Source organism: Squalius cephalus (assembly GCF_949319135.1).
Source record: "Squalius cephalus genome assembly, chromosome: 13".
In the NCBI taxonomy this organism is placed as follows: Eukaryota; Metazoa; Chordata; class Actinopteri; order Cypriniformes; family Leuciscidae; genus Squalius; species Squalius cephalus.
In genome coordinates, this window is record NC_137134.1 from 18951377 (window position 1) to 18962689 (window position 11313).

General features: G+C 40.1%; 1 protein-coding gene across 1 annotated transcript in view; it reads right to left on the reverse strand.

The window, feature by feature from the left end:
• Positions 1-11313, reverse strand: part of LOC307169609 (granzyme G-like) — a gene marked incomplete at its 3' end in the record, with an annotated part of 198644 nt that overhangs the window by 81270 nt on the left and 106061 nt on the right. The gene's annotated exons all lie outside the window — the stretch shown is intronic.

Consider the following 11313-nt stretch of genomic DNA (forward strand, 5'->3'; position numbering starts at 1 on the left):
AAAAAAAAAAAAAAAATATATATATATATATATATATATATATATATATATATATAAATGAAAAAATAAAAATCAGACAAGTCAAAATAAAAAATAAGTCTTGAAAAAGCCTCCAGGATTTGAGTTGTAAAATGAAGACCTTTGAGAAATCTTCCTACAACAGTTATTTAAAAATTTGGCAAGTCAGCTTTACTAAGATCACGCCTGTTTACTCACATCAAACAGAATTCAAGAAATATTAGCATGGATTACATCACACATGTGGCAGATTAGTCTACTCCCATTAACAGCACAAACACCTACACTATACTGCCAAACGTATTGGGACACCCCTCCAAATCATTGAACTCAGGTGTTCCAATCACTTCCATGGCCACAGTTGTATAAAATCAAGCACCGCTAGGCATGCAGACGCTTCTACAAACATTTGTGAAAGAGTGGGCGCTCTCTGCAGGAGCTCAGTGAATTCAAGAGTTAGTAACGTGATAGGTTGGACCTGCAATAAGTTCATTCGTGAAATTTCCTTACTAATATATATTCCACGGTCAACTGTTAGTGGTATTATAATAAAGTGGAAGCAATTGGGAACATCAGCAACTCAGCCACGAGGTAGTAGGCCACGTAAAACCATAGAGCGGGGTCAGCGCATGCTGAGGCGCACAGTGCGCAGAAGTCGGCAACTTTCTGCAGAGTCAATAGCTACAGACCTCCAAACTTCGTGTGGCCTTCAGATTAGCTCAAGAACAGTGCGTAAAGCTTCATGGAATGTTTTTCCATGGCCGGGCAGCTTCATCCAAGCCTTACATGACCAAGTGCAATGCAAAGTGTGGGATGCAGTGGTGTAAAGCACTCTGCCACTGGACTCTAGAGCAGTGGAGACGTTTTCTCTGGAGTAACGAATCACGCTTCTCTGTCTGGCAATCCGATGGATGAGTCTGGGTTTGGCGGTTGCCAGGAGAACGGTTCTTGCTTGTAAAGTTGGTAGAGGGGGGATTATAGTGTGGGGTTGTTTTTCAGGGGTTGGGCTTGGCCCCTTAGTCCCAGTGTAAGGATGTAATGGCCAGGTGTCTCTCTGACTCTGTTCCCTGTATTATTAATTTATTGATCTGTACAGAAACAATAATAGCGCAAAAAAGGGAGAAAACCTGAAAAATCATTGAAGAATTTTTGTTGTTATAGTCAGCAGAAAATGAAGAGACAAAAAAAAAAAACTTAACTTGGCTTTTATGGCTCTGTACTAACCTCAACACAACAGTATAATCCACTGAACTTCAGTCTTATAAATAACTGTTTATTAAAATTGTTGTATTTTTGAATTACAGCTAGAGAAAAAAGTCAAACTTAACAACAATGTTAAACGGATATCATTACCAAAGAAAGGAGAAGACGTGGAAGCAGGTACTCTCTGTAATGTTGCTGGTTGGGGAGGCATAACTATTGGCTCACAGAGTTATCGTCTAATGGAGGCATTCACAACTACAAAAAATCAGGCAGACTGTCAGCGCAAATGGGGATCTAAGTTTGTTCCCTCACAGATGATCTGTGCATATGGCAGTGGTGGATCCTGCAGCGTATGTGTAAAATATATGTGTATATTCACAGACTTTATGGTAATATACAGACTGGTTTCACAAGTGACTTGTTGATCTGTGTTCCCATTCAGGAGTTCCTTTGGTTTGTGGAAACACTGCAGTTGGTGTCACATCTTTCAGTGACCCTCTTAACTGTAAATTTCCTGAGCGTCCTAATGTGTATACTAAGATTTCACCATTTATTCAATGGATCGATGAACAAATGACATGTTAAGTAAAAAAAGTTTAAAAAAAGGGGAGATTTATTTTATTCTTCTTCTTCCATAAACTTTCTTTCAATAAATGTATCACATGGCAAGCATCAAGTATAGTCAGTGTTCTCATTGTCACAACCATATATTATTTAGTCAACGCCCTCACTTTCCAGTCATTCCTGTAGTCAGACTCATATTTCAGTGAATGGGGAAAGACAGAAATACCCCAAACTATTGCTAAAAATTACAGTAATAAAAAAAAACATATTTCAAAACAGGAATGTCATAAACTGTAATATATATATATATATATATTATTTTGTAAAAAAATAAAAAATAAATCAGACATGTCAAAATATGTATGATAATATAAATTTAAAAACAGTCCTGGAAAAGTCTCCAGGATTTGAGTTGTAAAATAAAGAACTTTGTAAAATCATCCTACAAAAGTTATTTAACAATTTGGCAAGTCTAACCACAGATGGTTTGAGACAGTTTTACTGAGCTCTCAACTGTTTTCTCACATATAACAGAATTTACAAGAAATATTAGGCATGGATTACATCATGTGGCAGATTAGTCAACTCCCATCAAGAACGCAAACATAACACCTATCTTTTCCACTTCATTGCAAAGTGAGACCCACATGAAGCTGTGAAAGAAACTCCAGAGAAACCTTCCCAGAGCAGCATCATGATCATCTCTGTGGCCCCATGGCCACCAAAGCGCTTTACATATTGCCTCACATTCCCCCATTCATTCACTCATTCATACACCGACAGCATCAGCCATGCAAGGCGCCATCCAGCTCGTCGGCTCCAACCCACTATTCACCCTGCTATACCACATCTGATGGAAAATGACAAACTTCCATTTCATGTCTCATTGCATGTCTTCTACATTTATCATAAATGTGCACTTTTAATGTGCATTTTATAAATTTTTAGCATTGCTATCACTACACTCAATAACTTGATCTGAAGGAACATTTAGTCAAGTCTATTTATAATCTAATCTAAGATTATGAAAAAACTCTGGAAAAAGCTATGGAAAAACTCCTTTTTTCGAGAATATTGAAGCCAAATCTTTAAAATGCAGTGCAGCTGCACAGCATACACAGATGAACGGCAAGTACGGTCATTGGCTGTGCTGCAGCAACGGCACAAACCTATGGCGAGGCGACTCAGACTCGCAAACCAATCAGGGCACTTCACGCCCTAGCACGTCAGAGCCCGCCAGAATGGCCGTGGCCAAAGGCTATAAAGCGCTCATTCCCTGCCAAGGAACTCAGGCTTAATCGACTGAAACGATCCCCTGATCAAAGCACAGAGCATGGCGGGTTACGCAATACTCATTCCCTCATCTCCGGGAACCGAGGTTACGTTAGTAACCGAGACGTTCCCTTTCGAGAGGTCTCTCGTATTGCGTAAGGCTAGCGTAAGGCGAGCCCCATGCGGCCCCATGTGGTTGCCGACCCCCGGTATAGAGTCTATCACTGTACCCAGGCATTCTACATGGCTGAGGAGCCAGGATCTGTGAGGTATCAACTGCGCCTCCAATTAACACTCGCACTCCCCGCTGTCTCAGGGGGGTAAGTGCTGCGTCCATACACTTCTTAAATGTACGAGGTGCTAGCGATAGGCCAAACGGTAGTACTGTGTACTGGTAAGCTTGCCCCTCAAGGCGAATCTCAGGAATGGCCTGTGATGAGGTGATATTAGGATGTGAAAATAAGCATCTTTCAGATCCAATGAGAAAAACCAATCCCCCTGGCGAATTTGCGTGAGGATCTGCTTGGTTGTCAGCATCCTGAACGGACGCGTCATCAGAGCTGATGGGCCTGAGTCTGCCATCCTTCTTTGGAACGAGGAAGTAGGTAAAAGCCCGACTCGATTTGTGAAAGAGGAACTGGTTCGCCAGTTCCCTTTTCCTAAGTTTCTACATTTCGGTGCGAAGAACGTGGGCAACGTCCCTTCTCACGTTTGCAGGGGAGCATACATTACAGTAGACTCAAACCTGCATTTTAAACACCTCCAGCTTGAGCTAAATAGGATTGTGTTCACTACCCCTTGTAGGAAGCCAGAGATGGCTCTTTAACATGACTAAGCTGGTCATGCTTCGTCCAATCGCACTTATGCTGGGATTAGATGAGGGGCGGGGTCAAAAGTTGAGTCCGACCAACCCCGTCTTCGGATGCTGCCAAAGAGAGTGAGTCACCTGGGGAGGCATGAACTCCTTCGCTTTGGTGAAAAGATTCAGCGCAGCATAGATTCGAACTCGGGTCTCTGGCGCGAAAGTCTAAGCGGGGGCGGGTAGTAGCTCTCTAAGCGAGGGCGGGTAGTAGCTCTCTTGAACGTAAAGAGAGCTAGCCGCGGGTGCGAGGCTCGAACATTGCTCGTGTCCGTCCGCTCCTACATCCTTCGTGTGAGGTGCTTCTTTTACACAGCTCAAGCAAAGGGAGAGAGAGAGTGGGAAGCGGGGACTTCTTAAGTGAAACCAGCCAGTCGAGCCCGCAGGGTGGGGAGATCCATTTCGTCGCACTCAGGGCAGCCGCCCTTAGCGAGTGCAGCTTCCACATGGTAACGGCCCAGACAGGAAGCGCAGAGGATGTGACGGTCTCCGCCGAAGAGAGGGCCTCTGCACGAGGTGCAGGTGGTTCGAGGCATTTGCAACAATGCCTCAAATTTGCTCTTTTAGAAAAAGTGTGACGCAACGGCGAACATACTAATGCATTAAAAGGATATATAGCGCGCAGGATGGCGCAGTAGAACAGCGGGAAGGCAGCATCCAGTTGAAAAACCAGGAAAGAACTGCAAGGCAGGTGGCTTGTTCCGCTGAAGGCTTTTCGACGGCAGCGAGAAGGCTTCTTATCCAGATATCAGCGAAGTGGTGGGTTCGCTGAAGGAGATCAAATCTGAGTTCCTTGGCAGGGAATGAGCGCTTTATAGCCTTTGGCCACGTCCATTCTGGTAGGCTCCGACGTGCTAGTGCGCGAAGTGCCCTGACTGGTTTGTGCGTCTGAGCCGCCACTCCATAGGTTCGTGCAGTTGCTGCAGCACAGCCAATGACCGTACTCACCGTTCATCTGTGTATGCTGTGCAGCTGCACTGCGTTTTAAAGATTTGGCTTCAATATTGTCGAGATAAGTTTTCCCATAGCGTAAGCTAGCCTTACGCAATACGAGAGACCTCTCGAAAAGGAACGCACCGTATTCGTGTGTGTGTAGCAGGTATTGAGAAGAGAATATTATTGTTATGATTGGTTATTTCATTGGTTCATGTAGTTTGTTATGGTGCAGTACCAAAAGACTCCAGCAGGGGGCGAGCATGGCGAGTTATTATCAGGCACACAGTTCCCTTCCTCTACTTAATACAGAGATTGAGGGAAACTCATCAGGTGTCTGTATTTTATGTTCCCCTTTTCAGGGTAGCCCCTCAAATATCCGAATATTTGATGTTAATCTGAGATTGTGTATAGGATGTTAGTATAATTGTTATATACCCGTATTGTGGAAAAAGAGATGAGATTGTCGCACATGGCGAACTTGAATAGTTTCCAATGCTATGCTACCATCAGCACATATCAATGCACTGTATTGTGAGTACATTAAGTTTTATGGGTTTCTAACTATTTGTATAATGAAAATAGTGTTATTATGCTGTTAAGATGAGTTTGGCTGTAATATTATCTACGAACAAGGTTTTATGTTTATTTGAGTTTGCATCATACATGAGTGAGTGTTAATGGGTCACGTGCTGAGCCGTCCATGTTCAAGTGTGAAGGCCTGCAGTTATCACATAAAATGGATGACTTGTAAGGTGGTATTATATTGTGACAACTAAAATGTTTTGAGATTAATATGCACTACATATATAGTATTACATTAATTCTGATTTATAAGTAATATGATTAGCATTTTCTTTATTTTATACTTTATTTATTCATGGATATAGTGTTTTATGCCAATTGATGCTCATATCTTTATGTGTTTTGACAGTAAATACAATATGGGTCAATTAATAATGCAATATGCAAGTTGTTAAGCATTTTATGGTAATTTTGTGCACTCATAATACAGAGATTGAGGGAAACGCAACAAGCATCAGTCTGTATTTTAATATTTCTATGTTCCCCACAAACGCGAATTTCACTCACCCAAAATCTCAGAAATAACCACCAGTAGCAGAGTGAAGCCTATATAGAGATTCAGACAGAGGTTGCAACTTTTAGATGCACCTGGACGCAGTGTTGTAGTCGAGACCAGCTCACTCGAGTCCGAGTCGAGACCGAGACCAGAGAGGGTCGAGTCCTAGTCGAGACCGAGACCAAAGAGAGTCGAGTCCGAGTCGAGACCGAGACCAGAGAGAGTCGAGTCCGAATCGAGTCGAGACCGAGACCAGAGAGGTTGGATAACCTAAGGTTGGGTCTAAAAACCAGACCTAAAGATATCTTCAGAATATGTCAAATATTTAGTGGTAACAATAAAATTGGCACCATACTCAAACAGTAAATCAAATATACCATGGAATCATGTACACTGTAATGGTAAAAAGGCCACATAGTAGGTGGTGTAAAGGTCATTTTATTACAATTATTACTTACAATTATTACAATCAGTAAGTGCTCTTGTCCGCATTGTTGTATCACTATACAGAACGTTAGTCTCAAGTCATGCGCAGTTGCGCACAAGAAAGTCAGCAATCATTGGACGTTTCAATCAAACAACAATTTAAAGAAATTTTAACATACAGTAACAATCACGAAATATTTTGAATGGGACTCGAGTGGACTCGGGAATAAGTCCGAGTCCTAAATGTTCGAGTACGAGTCAATTCCGAGTCAAAATGCACACGAGTCCATGACAAGACCGAGACCATTAAAATATGGTCTCGAGGCCGAGTCCGAGACCGAGTCCGAGTCTCGAGTACACAACACTGCCTGGACGTATGGTAAATGGATACATTTATGTAGTTGTTGTGTAGTTACATTGAGTCATCTTATCGACTTGCATGTAACGTCATGTTTAACTTTTGCACAAGTTGACACAGTTTCCTTAGGTCTTTATAAAACAGCTGTGACATTTTTTGATCACATAGTGTTATGTGCTCGTCTGTGCAGCCAACGACAGAACATTTTGCATGCTTTGCTCGAACTTTTGCCATTGCGTTAGAACTGGTTACACTGTTGTCGCTTGCAAAAACCAAATGGCGGCGCCGTGGGTGGAAACGTGCAGAATAAGGGGCGGTAATATTATAATAAGTTCCCCTTTCTACATCAGAAGGGGTGCGAAATCTGATGCCTTATTTTTGGCTTGCACTGCAGAGGCTTACCAAAACAAAGTTACTGGGTTGACACTTTTCACGTTTTCTGGGACGGTAGATGCACTGGGGACTTGATTATAGCACTTAAAAACAGAACAAGTCAGATTTTCATGATATGTCCCTTTTAAAGGTCAGCCCTAAAATGCAAAACTTTTTTTTCTTCCTCATGTGGACAGAGATCACACTGGTTCTAGCCACATGAATGTCAAGTTCTACCACATCCACCGTGGGTATGAGTCTAAGTCTGCTACATGACATCATGCTACTTCAGGTAAATGACTGAGATATAGTTTTCAGGGAAAACTGCAAGAAAACTATTGTGTTCTTAACCATGTAAAAAAAATTGAAACATATCCTGAATGTCCTAATCCCCTATTGTTCATATTGTTCACAAATCCAATTCGGTTTCAAATCTGATTTATAGGACTGAATGTTCATTTTGCAAGGGATGGAATGCATTCATTCAGACACTGATGTCTGATATCTGGTGTATCTACAATTTTGCCGAGAAATGTAATTTGTATGTTTTTTGAGGAGTTCAAATTACAAAAAAAGATTTGAAGAAGATACAGAAGATACAGATTTGCCAAAAATGAGTTTTGTCTGAACAAATCCTAAAAGATCTGATTGTAGAACTGGAGTAAAACTACAGTCTTATGCAGTCATAGTAGCATACCTATGTAGTCGTCAGGTTATTCTACAAAGTAAAATTATTTATCAATACAATAAAGTTTATCATCCGGTTTATATTCATTGTGAGATTTCTCAGCATTAAGGATTGAATTACTTGCTGTAGCTACATGTAAAGGTCTCTTTAATATGGATCTCCATACCAGAGAAAGATAAGGACATCAAGGATGGTCTGCGCAGGGGGTCATGGAGGATTTTTTCAGGTACAAAGTATATTCTGGAGACATCATAAATAGTGTAGCAGTTCAATTTTATTCACAGCCTGTAACTTTCTCCACTTCTCAGGGTGATTCTGGAGGTCCTTTTATGTGCAACAAAGTTGCAGTTGGTGTCACAATTCAAAGACTTGATGATGATGGAAGCAGTTCTGGGAGGAAAAGTAAAGTGGAAATTCCAGATGGACATCTCCAGGAACAGGATTGCATTAGAGGCTAAATATCACACCAAGTAGCATTTGCAATGATGGCTTTTCTAAAAATGAACCTAACTTTCTGGGGTAATATTTCAAAATGAGAAAACATATGTCCAAACATATATATTTTTTACATAGTATTATCATTAAAAACTCCTTTTAGTGAATTATTTCAAATAAATGCTGCTGGGTTTGATATTTTGTAATATGATGTAAAGACATCCATGCATTAAGTGTAGAGTAAGTGTCTGCTTTTGGGTCACTGTGTTTGAAAATGGTTACAGTTTAAAGGACACGTCAGATAATTTTTTCTGACAAAAAGGTCCATTGTCTATTGTCAGTATCTGTCGTATGTACTGTAGCACAGCTCACACAAGTCACTTTCAAACCAAGCAGCTTTCTGTTTTCGTTTAACTTGGTGAATTTATGCAGAATTCTCGATTGTATCAATTCCTCTTGAAAGGTTCGGATTTCGCCAGCAAAAATTCACTGAAAAATGGTAAATGTGTCTGCACCTTAACAATTAAAAACACAATTCAGACATTACATTTAAAAGGAATGAGGAACAGGATTTGGGTGTCTTTTTTCACCTCTGAGTCTTTCGTTCAAGTTTCAGATCTTACAAAGCTAAAATGTATAAATTGTTTATTCAATTTCAGCTGAATAATATTTGGAACAAGTCACCCAATGCCATCCATCCTACTTCATCTACCTCTGTAATTCCCTTAACTCAACACCAGAGGTCAACATCCCCAGCTTTCAAAATCTGACTTCTAAATGAAGAGTTTGGAGGTGTTTCTGTTTAACCTCTGCCATGCCACTAAAGTGACAATGGGGCAGTTTGATGCAGACTCATTGGCTCTAGGCCTGTGATTTACATGAATGAGTCCAATAGGTTAAAAGCTTTCTAAAGCTTAGGATGAATAAGTCATCGTGATTTCGTCCAGATGCTACAGTGAAGTTTTTTTTTTTTTTTTTTTTTTTTTTTTTTTTTATGAAATGACAGTAGTATATAGTTTACAGACTTTTGTTATCAAATCAGTATGCTCAATATGCTTTTATAAAAGAATGCATACAACTGTGAGAAAATATACTACTTTATTTTAAAAGAAATGAAATCCTGACAGCTGTGGTTGGTGCACATAACCTAAAAAATGAGAATGAGGGTTCAATCCGCATCGGAGTAAAGTCCTACATCAAGCATCAGGACATTAAGAATGACATTATGCTTTTGCAGGTAAATATCTACATGTAGCCCTGCACAAAATTCCTATAAGTTACACAGTATAAAAGATGTACAAAATTACAGAAGTACAAAAAAAAAAAAAACAGAGTATAAAAGATCATTAACAGTGTAACACAAAATTAAAAGTTCATAAATAGAGTTCATGTTAGTTAAAATTAGTTAAAAGGTGTGCTGGTTAAAAGTATAAATATAATATGTAGAGTTTAATAAATAAGACTATTTACAGTTAAAGATAAATTCATATAAAAGTCTTTAAGTTTCATCTGCGAGAAAAGTAGAGAAGAAGAAGCTGTGTTTATCTGTGTAACCTAACCTGTTACCTGTCACGTCAATCATTTAATTCCTGTTTTGCTTTTGGTTGTGTGAATACTTGAGCCAATCAGAGTAACATCACTGTGTAAGGGGCGGGACTAGTGGGACAGGTTTGTGTGAGGAGTAGTGAGCACGCATGAGGAGAGAGAACAGACGCTAATGATGAGAGAGCTAATGAAGGAGGCATCGTGGTGTGGGAAGCATTAATGTTTTGTTATGAAGGTCGACTACTCGTGGTCCTGATAAAAACTTTGGTGTGACCTGCAAGAGGTGAATATGATTGTGTATGCCTGTAATTTTGTGCTATATCGAACTGTTATAGTTAAGAGACTGGATGTATAACGTGTTTAGCGACATGCTAGCTAGCGGTAGCATTCTGTGCCAATGTGCTCATATGTTGTAGTTTTAGCATTGTGATACCTCTAAAGCTAAAGCAAAGCTAACGCTAACGCTAATTCAATAAGGGATAGTGTGTGATAATGTGGCTCAATTCAGATAATATGCTCTAAGGAGACGGACGTTGGTGAGAGAGAGAAAGACAGAGACGGGTTTCCAACCGAAGGCCCTGCTGTTTCTGCCCTGCTGTTTCTGCCCTGCTGTTCTGCGTGCCCTGCTGCTGTGCCGTGACTTTCTGTGCTGTGCTTCTTCCTTTGCCATTACCATCGCCATTACCTGTGCCATTACCATCGCCATTACCATTGCCTTTGCTGTACTGTCTTAACCTGGATTCGTGAGTACTAACATTCACATTGCACGTGCTTTTTGTTTATGCTCAGTTCTGAGTGAAGCGGCCATTCCAGTTTTTAGGCCCCACCGCACACAAAGTGTCATCGAACAGGCCTGCAACGGGTGTGGACATTTTCAGAGGGAATAAATAATTATTTAATTTCAATATAACCACAGAAAGGTTTTCCTTTTGGGAAAGTGAAGCTTTATTTGCTTGTAAGTTTTATTTTCACTTCTTTTTCCATACCCCTGTGATTTGTTTTATTTTATTCTAAGATACATTTTTTATTTTATTTTATTTCATGTTGTAAATAAATACTTTTGAATATTTTTGCATCTAAAATACAGTTGTGGTGGTCTTTATAAGAATAGCCAAGAGTATTACAAAAATACATATATTAAGTAACATTCAAAACAAGTTGTATTTCTCTACAACGAGCCCAGGCCCAGTCTCATTGTATTAACCACTCCAGCTTTATTTTCTAACTACATGGGACCTGGGTTACATAAAATGGAGGCACCGCTGGGATTATTTAATATAAACGGGAATTTATAAACATAGAGTACAAGCCATTAGACCCCACAACTTTAGAGCAGTAGTAGTATAGAGCATTCGTATAAAAAAATAACGGGCTAACAGTAACTAAAAGCAATTTAAGTAAAGTACAGCAATGGAAAGCCAAACAAGTAGTTCATCACAACGTGAGCTAATTAACTGGTGCAAAGGAGAATCATTAGATTTAAAGCATGCCCTCCTTTTACATGGAGTGCCAGAAGGTGTTTCAAGAGAAGATATTGAAGAAACAGCAGGGACCATCAA